Source organism: Carlito syrichta, unplaced genomic scaffold (genome assembly GCF_000164805.1).
Source record: "Carlito syrichta isolate Samal-C Ts95f unplaced genomic scaffold, Tarsius_syrichta-2.0.1 Scaffold304635, whole genome shotgun sequence".
In the NCBI taxonomy this organism is placed as follows: domain Eukaryota; kingdom Metazoa; phylum Chordata; class Mammalia; order Primates; family Tarsiidae; genus Carlito; species Carlito syrichta.
Window position 1 is genome coordinate 967,882 of NW_007248731.1, and position 13,854 is coordinate 981,735.

The window sequence follows — 13,854 nt, forward strand, 5'->3', positions numbered from 1 at the left end:
GGAATCTTTGCTGTAATCCCTAGAACCTTGCATAGTGCCTAACATAGATGAGTCTCTACTAGCTGAACGTATTGTTAAACTGTAGTGTTCCCCCAAAGCTCCTTGTTCCAATTACTATCACTGTGGAACAAACTATCTCAAAACATAGAGGCTTAAAACATTATCTATTTTATTATACCTCATGAATTCTGTGGGCAAAGAATTTCAGCAGAGTGTGACTGGGTGACTGCTCTGCTCCCTGGCTGCAGTATTCAGCGGGCAGATAGGGTAGGCTGAAGAGTGTGAGATTATTTCACTAACATTCCTTAGTGGGAATGGCTGGAATACCAGCCTTATCTGTGACTGTCAACTGAAGCATCATCTGTGACTGTCAACTGATGACCACTCCAGCACAGAGGTCTCATGGTGGTCGGGCTCATGTCAAGGCTTCCTCCAGGACAGACCCAAAGAAGCCAGGAGATGCAGATTGTCTTTTGACTTCACCTTAGAAATCACACAGTCTCACTTCTGCTGCATCATGTGAGTTACGAGTGACTGACTCATAGGCCAGCTCAGATTCTACCTCTTGACGGGGGCCATGGCAAGTCTCAACCTAAGGCAGCAGGTGGGATGGAAGATATTGTTGTGGTCATCTTTGGAAAATACAGCCTGCCCTTCCATTTTGTCTCAGATGGTTTCCCCAGGGTTTATGACATTCTATCATTAACAATGCACTTAAATAAAATATTCACAATATGTTCAGAATAAAAAATAATATTATAGTGAGTGCTTGGAATTAACTAGGCCAGTTCCTAAAAAAAATAGTAGAAGAGATTTCTCTCTAAGAATTAGATTATAAAATCAGCATGTCCTTATCAATGTATCTGTGTTAGGATCATGACCTAGCACCAGTAAAATGGAAGCCTGATGCCTCTTTGCTTGCTTCAAAACTGAAGTCTCATGTTGCTGTGTCTGATATCAGTGATTGGAAGTGAAACTATAACTTAAAATCTTTGTTTCGGCCTTCATGAAAACTACATGAACATATAGGCCATAAGACACAGAGGTATTTAATCTTCAAGTAAGGTTTGAGAGGAAGTGGTCCAGTAGACACAAGTACTTCTGCAATTCAGAGAACTGGGTTTGTCATTACCTTCTCCGGTGAGACAAGGAAGGGCAGCTGGAAAATGTCTACATCTTGGTGCTCTCCGAAGCACAAGGACCAAAGAGTCTAGACAAGTGGGCAAAAGGATGCATTTAGCTGTAGTATGACCTGTTTGCCCATGTTTGCTTCAGATACCCCTGAAAGACTGGATGAGGAACTAACAGTAGTGGTTTCCTCTAAGGAGAAGTGGGTGACTGTGAGACCTGGGGGAAAGGAGACTTTTGCTGTTATGCTATTTGCACTTTTGATTTTTTTCAGTCATTCACCTATGCTACCTACCTGGTAAGTGATAGAGAGATTTAAAACAATGCATTTATAAGGCTGGGTTCGGTGGCTCAGCCTGTAATCCCAGCACTTTGGGAGGCTGAGGTGAGTGGATTGCCTGAGCCTGCAGGTTCGAGACCAGTTCGGGCAACTTGGCAAGACCTCATCTCTACAATAAAATCAAAAATTAGCCTGGCGTGGTAGCGCTCACCTGTAGTTCTGGCTGCTTGGAAGGCTGAGGCAGAAGACTTGCCAGGGTCCAGCAGGTCGACACTGGGGTGGCCATGAGTGTGCCACTACGCTCCAGCCTGGGTGACAGAATGAGACTCCAACTCAAAAAAAAAAAAACCAAAAAAACACCAAACAAACAAAAACAATACATTTATATAAATACAGTTTAAAAAATCTTATGTTGTTGAGAAGTATCAAGAAACTTCTTATGATATTCAAGGCCTTTACAAATTCTTCCGGGACGATTCAATCACGACTTCCTGTTCAATCTCACAGAAAAGTAACCTCCAAATGTAAAACATGGGATAGACACCAAAGCTTATACACATCTTATTGTTCACTTATCCTCTAGTATGATTACTGTAGGAAAGATAATTTGTTCTTTTAAATTGCAAATCAACAACCATCCAACCATCCTGTCACTATATAAATCAAAGCCCCATTCATAGTTAGAAAAGACTTTAGACTTTTGGTCTGCTTTTCCCTTCTGTCTCTGGACAATTGAGGCAGTTACGTTTCTCTCAGTATATCAACAAATTGACATTTGTGTTTATATTTCTGCTTTCTGTGAGTTTTATTAGTATAATTAAATTAATATAAATAAATTCCTGAGAGATTGATAATGCTGCCCCAGCACCTGGTAGCCAGATAGCCAGTGCCTCCTGGTGTCAAAAGTTCTATATACAAGTAAACTATTCCTTCAATGAAATAGTAATTTGGATGTCTATAAACAAGGGCTAAAGGATACTATGGATTATAATAATAGTGATAATAACAACAGCTTCCATTAATTGTGAATGTACTTTGTGCCGACATCACAAGGAGTTATATGCATACTACTTTCTCATTTTCAAAACAACATTAAGCAGGAATTGTTACCTTATATTTGAGGGAAGACAGGTGTAGAGTGTTTGTAGGACTGGCCCATGGTCACTTGGCTAGCAAGTGTCACACCTGAGGGTCCGATCTGTGCCTGTCCAAAGACAGTGATCTCAGCCAGTAACTACTTCAGACAAGAAAACAGTGGCTTAGGATAAAGGGGTGTGAGAAATGTTTTTCTTGTTACAAAAAAAACTTTTTAAACATTTTTAGCCGGGCTTGGTGGCTCAGCCTGCAATCCCATGCCTTTCGGAGGCTGAGGTGAGTGGATTGCCTTAGCCTACGGGTTCGAGACCCGCCTGGGCAGCGAGACCTCATCTCTACAATAAATCAAAAAAATCTGCCGGGCGTGGTAGCGTATGCCTGTAATTCTGGCTACTTGGAAGCCTGAGGCGGAAGGATCGCCGGAGCCCAGCAGGCGAGGCTGCGGTGGCCGGGAGCGGCCACTGCACTCCGGTCTGGGCGACAGAGTGAGACCCTGACTCAAAAAAAAAAAAAAGGTCTTAAAAAATATTTTCAAGTTTAAACTTCAAAAACAAAGACATGTCTTCTACTGAATTCCTAGTAAAACTGTAAATTCATCTGAAGAGGGAGGCGTAGTTGTAAACCCAGCGGGAACTGTAATTGACTAGAACAGTCTAGTTATTCTGATAACTCTGTCAGCATCAGACATGAAATGGGGCTTCTGAGGGCTGGCGCCCAGGGTGATCAGAGCAGAAATGGGAGGTGAGAAGACAGGCTCAGAGCAGGGGCCCATGTCCGGGGAGGTCATAGCTTCTCCTGGGGGCTTCTGCACACAGGGGGAGGCAGACAGGGGGAAGGAGAAACGATATAGCACAGAAATCAAATGGTAGCTTTTGGGAGCATGACCTAGTGAATGTTGCATCTGTCCTCCCTTCCACCCCTCGCCAAGCCATCCCCGAACGCCAGGGCCAGATTGGGCACTGGAGAAAGGGTGGCCACAGTGGGGGAAGTTGCAACCTCATAGCACTTGCTCAGCTGAGGCTTCCTCTAGTTCAAAGTGAGAAGAAGAGGCCTTGGGGCCTGTACGTATCTGCAGCCGAGATCTCTGGTCTCTGGATATTTTCTCTTGTTTATTGTTCTTTCTTCTGGAGATTAACTGACTTTATTATGAAAAATTTCACAGAACAGCAAAGTAACATAATGTTACAGTGAATACCCATATACTCACCACCTAGACACCATCACTAACATTTTGCCATACTTATCACTTACCTACTTGTTCCTCTACTTACCCACAATTGAGGCTTGATTCTGGAAGTTTGGGATGGAGCAAAAGAAAGACCTGTCCTCAGAGAGGAAGCAATCTCCCATAAGAACATTTGGTGATGCAATCTGCCCCAATTTTTGTTTTGGGGCTTTTCAACTCTTCCGCTTTAGCTACTTTCAGCCTTTCCCCATTATCAACACTAGTTCTAAGCATCTTCATTCATAAGATGTTGGATCCATAAAGTCATAAGCTGTGAAAGATGTTAAGAGTCAATAAGGTCCAATTCCTACAGAGTAAACAGATCTCTCCCTGTGAGTATTTACATCCTCAGGGGAATGAGTTCTGTGCCATAATAACAACTTGTTCTTGTATAATGCCTTGGAATTACAAAGGGCTTTCATGTATATCCTGGCATGCAGATAAAGTGCTGACATCTACGAAATACACTGGGTGAACTTGAGGCAGGTTATTCAGTGCAGGTTAGGCATAGATAAGTTTCTTGCAGGCAAATTTAAATTAAAATAGGATAAAATGTCTTTCCTATCAGTATAAGACCTTTGCCTGACTGACCAGGCACCCAAGACCTGACTGACTACCTGGGGCGGTTAGAATGTGGATCTACTTGTGCAGAGAATGACAGAAACAATAGAAGATTACCCAAAACACAGGCATGATGTTCTAAGAAAAGCCCAAATCTAGTTAGGCAATAATTTTAATTATTTAGAAGGTCTTTGAGACCTTAGAAGGTTGAGAGATCAGATCATCAAAACTCATGATTATCTTAGTTCATGGCTTGTTTAATCATAGTTGTAAAAGCATATAAAGTCCACTTGTTCTTTCTCTTAAGGCACCCATGTCCTTTGAGCATGTCTTTTTCTGTCTAATAAACTCTCTCTCTCCCTCTTTTTTTTTTTGAGAAAACAGGATTTATTGAGAGGACAGAAAAACTCCCAGAGCAGGAGAGGACCCCAGGGGGTTGTCCTAAACTCTGTCTTAAACTATACTTGGAACTCGCTCTGAAATTCTTTTCTGTGACTGAGTCAAAAGAACCCTTGGACCAACATATAACACCCCACCTGGCATCAAACTGAGACAACTAGTCCACAGGTCTGCCTCCCCCAATTCTGCCGGCTACCTCTGGGTTTAGGAAATTGGAGTTTCAACATATCAGTAACTCATTCCAGATGTGGTCAGGAAGTTCCTTTGTTCTAGAAATTAACAGTACAGGCCACTTACTAATTGCAGAAGTCATCCAATATCCCTGAGTCTCAATTTTCTCTTATGGAGAATAAGAATATTGATATTAGCCACTTCAAACAATCACTGCAAAAACAAAATTAGATAATTCCCTGAGCCTCTTAATATTTACTCCATAATATTTAATCCTCTCACCAATGCTTTGTGGTAGATACCATTATCTTCCCCATCAGACAGATTTTTAAAAAGGGGGGGGCAACCATGTTCAAATAACTTTCCTAAAGTCACATAGTTAAGTAAGGGTCAGTTCCAGGACTTGAATTCACACTGGTCTGACTGCAGTGCTCACCCGTTTAACCTCTACATTATAGGTTCTCAACTGAGGGCAATATTGCTCCCCAGGGACATTTGGCAATGTTTGGAGATCTTTTTAGTTGTCACAGCTGAGGGGGATGGTGTCAGCTTCTGGTGGCAGAGACCAGGGATTCTTCTGAATATTGTATAATGCACACAACAGCCCCTCACAACAAAGAATTAACCAGCCCAAATATCAATAGTGTCAAGGGTGAGAAACTATGTTCTATATTTATTTCCTACTAGAGGAAAAACAAAAATCCAAAAATGAAGCATAGATGTGGAAGCACTGATTGTTGTTTTAAGACAAGCCACTGACAAAGCGGTCAGGATCCTATCAGGACAAACATTACAGTAGGCATGTGACTGCAGGCCCACCCATCAGGCATCTTCCCTGAAAATTGGGTATTCTCTCACTTGCTGAGAAGCCACAGCTCTTATTTGGCAAGAGTCTATGGGTCCCAAGCCCCATTCATACCTTTCTCTATAGTGTCTCTTGTGGCAAAAAAAAATCCTAAACTCCCTTGACTAATTGTTTGAACCAGGTCTTTTCTCTAAATCTCTGGGTGCTACATAAGTAGAGACAAACCAAGAATTCCATAAAGAAGGAAAAAGACAAGCCAGCCAAGGAGCCGAAAAAAATTTCCATCGTCATTTTCTTTCAATGTGATTTCCTTGGCAGCTACTCTTTGTGAAGCCTCAGCAGGAAGGTTGTGGCACAGAAGGGCTGAGCGGCCTCTGGGTAGTGAGCAGCAGCCTTGGTGCTTTTGTTCAGTTATTGGCATCTTGGGAAAGGAAGCCTGCTTGGCTAACTGGTCTAGGAAGGCCATCCAAATGAAGCAGGAAAACCACCGGAGAGTGAGAAGAGGGAGCCTCATAAAGGTTGTCTGTGTTTATTGACATGAAAACACATCCAAGAGAGGTGACTAAGTGAAGAATCAGGTCACATCCTGCTCAAAGGATGAGATCATTAAATGTTAGTATGTGTGAGAGAGAGGAATTTGATAGATATTCACCAAAAATGTGAATAGTGGCTATTTCTGAGTGGTAGGACTTTGAATAATTTCTATTTTCTCTAGGCTTTCCTGAATTTCTTTACTAGTATGTGTTTTTAGAGCCCTAGACATCTGTTATATTTGTGGGGGTGGAGAGAGGGAGAAGATGCAGACGAGGGTGTGTGAAGTAGCAGAAGCCAGGCATGAGGCTTTCAGACATCCCTGGGGTCCGAACTGCCCTTTGGGGCCAGAGTAGCTGAGCCCAGTGAGGTCCCAGTGGCTGGGACCTCCACCGGAGAGAAGCCAATAACAGAGTTGAGATAATGGCAGTCGAGAGGTCCCGAATCGCTCCATAAAAGCAAATAAGGTCATGAACCAGGCATCCGAATATTATGGTGAGAGTGTCTTTGTGAAGCAAGGTCTGGTTCAAACAGGTGCCTTCTATGACACCTACAAGTTCCAGCAGGGGAGGGAGGATATACTGTGTTAACCAAGAAATTTCATTGACTCAAGCAAAGCTTAATCGGGCACGAGGGCACAAGGATGGGTGCCCTGCTCCACACAATGTCTCAGGAACCCAGGCTAATGGAAGTGGTGCCATCTTCAACAGGTGGCTTCTGCGGTCCCCCAGAGGCAGAGGTCCAGATGGCAGACAGGGACAAAGAAAGTAAAGGACACCCATCACTTCTCCCACCTCATGTTGGCCAGAGTGCAGCCACGTGACTACTCATAACTATAAGGAGTGTTGGGACAGGTGGCCTAGCTGGATGCCAGGGAGGAAGGGGAAATGGGCGAATGGGGTGATGAGAGACAGGTCAAGGAATTTCTTTTCTTTTTGAGTTGGAGTCTCACTCTGTTGCTCAGGCTGGAGGGCAGTGGCACACTCGTGGCCTCCCCAGCATCAACCTGCTGGACTCTGGCGATCCTTCTGCCTCAGCCTTCCAAGTAGCTGGAACTACAGGTGCGCACTACCATGCCCAGCTAATTTTTGATTTATTATAGAGATGAGGTGTCGCCAAGTTGCCCGGGTGGGTCTCGAACCCGTGGGCTCAGGCAATCCACTCGCCTCGGCCTCACAAAGTGCTGGGATGACAGGCTGAGCCACCGAGCCCGGCCTGAAGTTATTATCACAATTATTACAACTTTTTGCATTAGAGCTTTAAAAAATTATGTAGAATCCAAATTAATGAAGCATATAAAAGCGGAGTGCTCTCTCTGAAACACAGGCTGTGGGATAAGGTAAAATTGGGTTCATATGTAGCTTGATCTCATCAAGTGTCCACCCCTGGCCTAGGAGTCCTTGAACCCAACTGTTAAAGAGCATTCATTCTGGGGCCAACCAGACCTAGGCTTACTGGCTAAATGAAATTTCTGCCATTTGTTACCTGTGGGATCTTGCTCTAGTTTTATGAATCTCAGTGACCTTATCTGTAAAATGGGGGTTACATTACCTATCTCATGGGGTTGTTAGGAAAACTCAATGAATATGATCTACATGGCTTACTACCTGCCTGACACATTGTAGGGTAATCAATAAATGACAGTGTTATTATTGTTCTTAAAAGAAGTTACCCCTGAAAGAGTCTGGTTCTCTAGGAGACAGCCCTCCCCGGGATGAAATCTGAAAGCCTTGGTCAGGATTTACACAAATGCCATCAAGCCAATGAAAGGCATGACCTTCCAGTCAAAGAAACAGAAGGCATTCCTGACATTTCAACAACAGAGGGTCAATCATGCAGGTGCCGAAAGCTGCCTGTGACTACAGTTATAGTGGAAACCTCAGTCTGCTTCTCAGACCCATCCCAGATGGCCTCCATAGTGGAGTCTGATGCTTCTCATTAAAGACTAACCAGATGGAACTTTACGAACCTTCCTCTTTTTATTGTGAAATCCCCAGTTCCCCTCCACTCTCCCTGCTTCCACATGAAATATATTTTTGACAGATAAAAGGAGATCCTGTGTGTGTGCTTTTTAAAAAAGTGTAACATCTTATTGGCCACATGACTATACAAAGCTAGAACTGGGAAGGAGATGGAAATAATTACCAAGAAACACGGAATGTGAGGATTTTTGAAACTAATATCCTTTTGATTCAATATCCTTATAGTGGTTAACTTTAGGACCAGAGGATTCTTTTTTTAACTTTTATTTTTTAAGTCAGAGTCTTACTCTTTGTCGCCCAGGATGGAGTGCAGTGTCACGCTCATAGCCACTGCAGTCTCGATCTGCAGTGCACAGGCGATCCTTCCACCTCAGCCTTCCAGGTAGCTGGAACTACAGACGCACACTGCCACGCCTGGCTAGTTTTTCTGACTTATTGTAGAGAAGAGATCTCGCCAAGTTGCCCAGGCTGGTCTCGAACCCCCGGACTCAGGCAATCCTCTCACCTCGGCCTCCCGAAGTGCTGGGATAACAGGCTGAGCCACCGCACCTGGTAGGACCAGAGGATTTTTAGCAACCATCTCATTGGATGCTGAGATTTCAAGCCATGCTGAGATTCAAGTCCTGATTCCACCACTTAATAGCAAGGTGCCTATTCTTTTTTTTTTCATTGTGTATTTATTCTTACATGTTTAAACTTCAGTCACAGTGTGGCTATTCTTTAGGCTAATTTTATTTTCCTCACCTGTAAAATGGGGATAATAATCATACCTACTGCTCCCAGTTCTATGAGGTCAAAATAAGCTCACATATGTGAATACTGCAGTGTAAATTACAAAACCTCATGTGGACATTTGAAGTTTTTGTTTTGATTCTGAATTCTCCCAGTTTCACAAATACTGTGATCTTTGCGACCCTCTGTTGAGCACAGGAGATGCAAATATGAACGAGGGACTCACCATTTGATATAGGAGAGACTTCTCTAAATTCGACACAATGCTGGGAAAGAAAGAGTACCAGAGTGGCTTTTGCATCCTGTCCTTACCACACCCTGCTGAAGGACCGGGACTGGTCTTGGTCCACCGAAGGATCATTAGTCACAGATGGTCAGACCAAGGAGCCTCCCCTGACCATGGGCCAATCAGATTTCCCTGCCAAGATTGCAGAACCGGGTACAGATTGGGCTAGTGAGCTGTAGGAGAAGCACCTGTGAAGTCATGTAAACTTAAGAGCCAAGACAAATTCTTTTTCTGAGGGGTGTGCCTTTTGAGGCTTTGTATGCTGAAGCAGAGAAATCTTGTTTGCAAAGAAAAACAAGAGAGGGGAGCTGACATGCAGCGAGAAAAAGAAACAACAGAGCAAGTCAAAAAGAGAGTGATGAGACGATTCTTGGGTGGGTCTTTCTGGTTATGAGGCCAGAATACGTTCCTACTCTAGGGTAAAAGTGGGGTACGTATTCCTAGAGTCTTAGAATATATCCCCCTCCCACCATCTCTCTAAAATGATTTTTATCGGGTTTCTCTTACTTAAAATCAACAAACATAAAACAAAACAAGATAACTGCAAAATGTTGTGAGACCATGAAAACAGAGGCCATATTCTCCTAGACAAGCTGGAGTCGAGAGGAGCTTTACGGAGCCTCTCCTTTGTTTTATGGAACAGGATACCAAGACGCAGACTGCCTGCAAGTGCTGCTCCAAGTTCAAATTCACACGGCTGGTAAGTGCAGAACCAGGACAGCAACCTAAGTCTGAACTTTGAAAGAAAGACATGGCTCCGGGCTGTCCGTCAACCAAAAGAATAAACGCACTCAAGAAGTCCCCTGCTTCCTCCTGTCTGCTTGTCAGGTCTCAAGCCTAATGCGAGCCTCCTCTTGTCTCTGTGCTACTTTCTTCTCCCTTTATTTGGCCTCTCCTACCATATACTTCCTTTTATCACTCTTTTGTGTCTCGTTTATCACCCAGCACACCTGTTGGATGAGAATAACCGAGTCTTGAATCTTTCCCTCAGCTGGGATACAGAGTTATATGTGGAAAGGGCAGAGGATTTCTTGTCTTTTCTTGGGCCAAATCATTTCCCCCTCTTATCTGTAACTAACTCTTCTATTTACATTATAGAAAATTTGATAACCCATCAAACAAAAATTGTCACTATCCCACCATCAAGCAGTAACCATTTTTAACAGTAATATCTATTCCAACTACAGGTCTCTTCCCCTGGTTTCATATTATGCATATGTATGTGTATACATAATTTGTATTTTTTTCCAGCTTTATTGAAGTATAATTGACAATAAAAATTGTATAAATTTAAGGTATGCAATGTGTTGTTTTGATATTAAGTGTACATTGTAAAGTGATTACCATAATCAGGCTAATTAACATATTCATCATCTCCCATAGTTGCCATTTGTATGTGTTGGAGGGGGCGAGAACTCTTTTTTTTTTTTTTGAGTTGGAGTCTCACTCCGTTGCCCAGGCTGGAGTGCAATGGCATGCTCATGGCCACCCCAGCATCGACCTGCTGGGCCTGATCAGGCAATCCTTCCACCTCAGCCTTCCAAGTTGCTGCCACACCCAGCTAATATTTTGGTTTATTGTAGAAATGTGGGCTTGCCAAATTGCCCAGGCTGGTCTTGAACCTGTGGGCTCGGGCAATGCCCCCACCTAGGTCTCCCAAACTGCTAGGAGAACTCTTAAGAGCTATTCTTTTAGCACATTTCAAGAGGCCTCCAGAATGTATTCGTGTTATTACTAAAAGTTGGTATCCTTTGGCCAACATCTCCTCACTTCCCCTACCCCCGGACCCTGGTTACTACTCTTCTACACTCTGCTTCTATGAATTCAACTTTTTTAGATTCTACATGAGTGAGAACATGCAGTATTTGTCTTTCTGCATCTGACTTACTCCTCTTAGCATAATGTTCTTCAGTTATATGAGTACCTTGTATATTTTGGAGATCTGTATTGTTGCAAATGGCAGGATTTCCTACTTTTTTAATACTCAATAATATTCCACTATATATGATGTGTGTGTACCACATTTTCTTTACCCATTCATCCATCAATGGACACAGGTTGTTTTCATGTCTTAGCCATTAGGAATAATGCTGCAATGAACATGAAGGTGCAGCTATCTCTTTGGGATAGTAGTTTAATTTTATTTGGATATATATGAAGAAATGAGATTGCTAGATCAATCTCATGGTAGTTCTATTTTTAATTTTTTGTAGAACCTCCATACGGTTTTCCATAATGGCTGTACCAATACAAAGTCTCATCAACAGTGTATAAAGATTCCTTTTTCTTCACATCCTCAACAATCTTATTATCTTTTGACTTTTTGATAACAGCCATCCTGACAAGTGTGAGGTAGTATTTCATCGTGGTTTTGATTTGCATTTCCCTCGTCATTAGTCATATTGAGCACATTTTTTATATATCTATTAGGCATTTGCATATCTTCTTTGGCAAACTGTGTATTTAAGTACTTTTCTATTAGCTTTTTTTTTTTTTTTTTTTGTCACCCAGACTGGAGTGCAGTGGCCGCTCCCGGCCACTGCAGCCTCCACCTGCTGGCCTTCAGCGATCCTTCCGCCTCAGCCTTCTAAGTAGCTAGAACTACAGGAGTGCACTACCACGCCCAGCTGATTTTTTGATTTATTGTAGAGATGAGGTCTCGCCGTCCAGGCGGGTCTCGAACCCGCGGGCTCAGGCAATCCACTCACCTCAGCCTCCCAAGGGCGTGGGATTGCGGGCTGAGCCACCGAGCCCAGCATTAGCATTTTAAAAAAATTTTTATTTTTCGCTATAGAGTCGTATGAGTACCTTGCATATTTTGGATATTAACCCCTTATCAGATATATGGTTTGCAAATATTTTCCTCCATCCCATAGTTTATCTTTTCAGTTTGTTGATTATTTCCTTTGCTATGCAGAAACTTTGGTTTGATGTGTAGGGTCAAATCTTGATGCTGCCTCTTACTAACTGTATGATGTTGAGACTAATGCTTGTTGTGTATGATGATGATAATAATAATTTTTTTTTGAGTTGGTGTCTCACGCCATCGCATGGGCTGGAGGGCAGGGGCACGCTCACAGCACGCAGCCTCAAGCTGCTAGGTTCAGGTGATCCTTCTGCCTCAGCCTTCCAAGTAGCCGGAACCACAGGCGCATGCTACCAAGTCCGGCTAATTTTTTTTTAAATTTATTGTAGAGATGAGGTCTCGCCAAGTTGCCCAGGCAGGCCTTGAACCTGCAGGCTCAGGCAATTCACTCACCTTGACCTCCCAAAGTGCTGGGATTACAGGTTGAGCCGCCAAGCCTGGCCAATGATAATAATTATTTACTGAACATTTTTTATATGCCAAATACTGTGCTGAGTGCTTTATATGTTATCTATTTAATATCCACAACAACTCCAGGAAATTGGAGTGGTTATTCTTCATTTAGAGAAGAAGAAACTGTGGCTTACAGACGTGACATTGATAACTCAACAGCACGGTTAACAGGAGGCAGAGCTGTGATGAACAGTACTGCCCTGAAGTTTCGATTCAGAATCAGAGGCTGCAGCCTAGTTGTGAAGGAGTTCTTGGGAACATGTCTTAAATTCAAGTGTGTGTAACAAACATACTACTTTAAATTAGGACGTCTTCTAGGTTAATGAAAAGCAGCAAAACATATTTCTATAAATGCCTGGATTCACTTTCATAGAAGATTAAGAAAATATCCGGTGCCCATATCAAAAACTAGGGACACCCAAAATGGTGGCTTTGGGTGTGCTAAGGACCAGGATGTATCCCTCTCAGAAGTGTGGCCCTGAATCCCTGCTCTCGTTGGGGGCAGTAACAGTGCTTCTTCAAGAGTGCCTGAGGTGTACGTGACAGAGTGTCTTTCCAAAGGAAAGGACAGGAACAGAAAAGTGTATGAAAGTCTGAATGTGCTTCCTGTGGAAGTAGTAAAAAGAAAAGTCATCATGTCAGTTGAAATATCTCATCTGTGATTAATCACTGGGAAAAAAAAACCTCAAATAACTAGCCCAAGTTAACGGGCCCAACAAAGCCCACAGTCTCTGCTCTTCATCTGTTAGTTATAAATGGAGTTGTAGAAATCTCCTGGGCTGAAGCAGAGCCCAAGAAAATCCTCAGCAAAACAAAAGTATCTCAGTCCGTGGTCATTAATCAGGTGTTAGCAGTTAGAGCCTTTATAGACTCTTAGCACTCGTTTGCATCCAGGCCTTTCCCACCAACCCTCTAGACCCTTTTCTTGAATTCATGTCCTCCTATACTTACTCTCTTTTCTTCCTCATCATTTTTTCCTTCCCAATTGGACTAGCCATATGCCATCAGGGATGTTGAAGTATTTTGTGATGGGCAATATACTATATTGGATAAAAAGCAGCCTTACTTCTTAATTATTTCCTGGGTCTCAGCCCTGGTGCTGAGTATTTTATATATAGTTTACTTAATTGAATCCTTACAACAAGCCTACAAGATGAGATTCTATTATCTCTATCCTACAGAAGAGAAATTGAGAGGTCAGGTTAAATAACTTCCCCAAAGTCACAGACCAGACATTCCCATCTAGATTTTTAGAATTCCGAAACCTGATAATGACCGACTAAACTGTTGTGGTCATTGAGAAGAACAATTACTGTTAATTGTTAATGTTATTAAAGGTA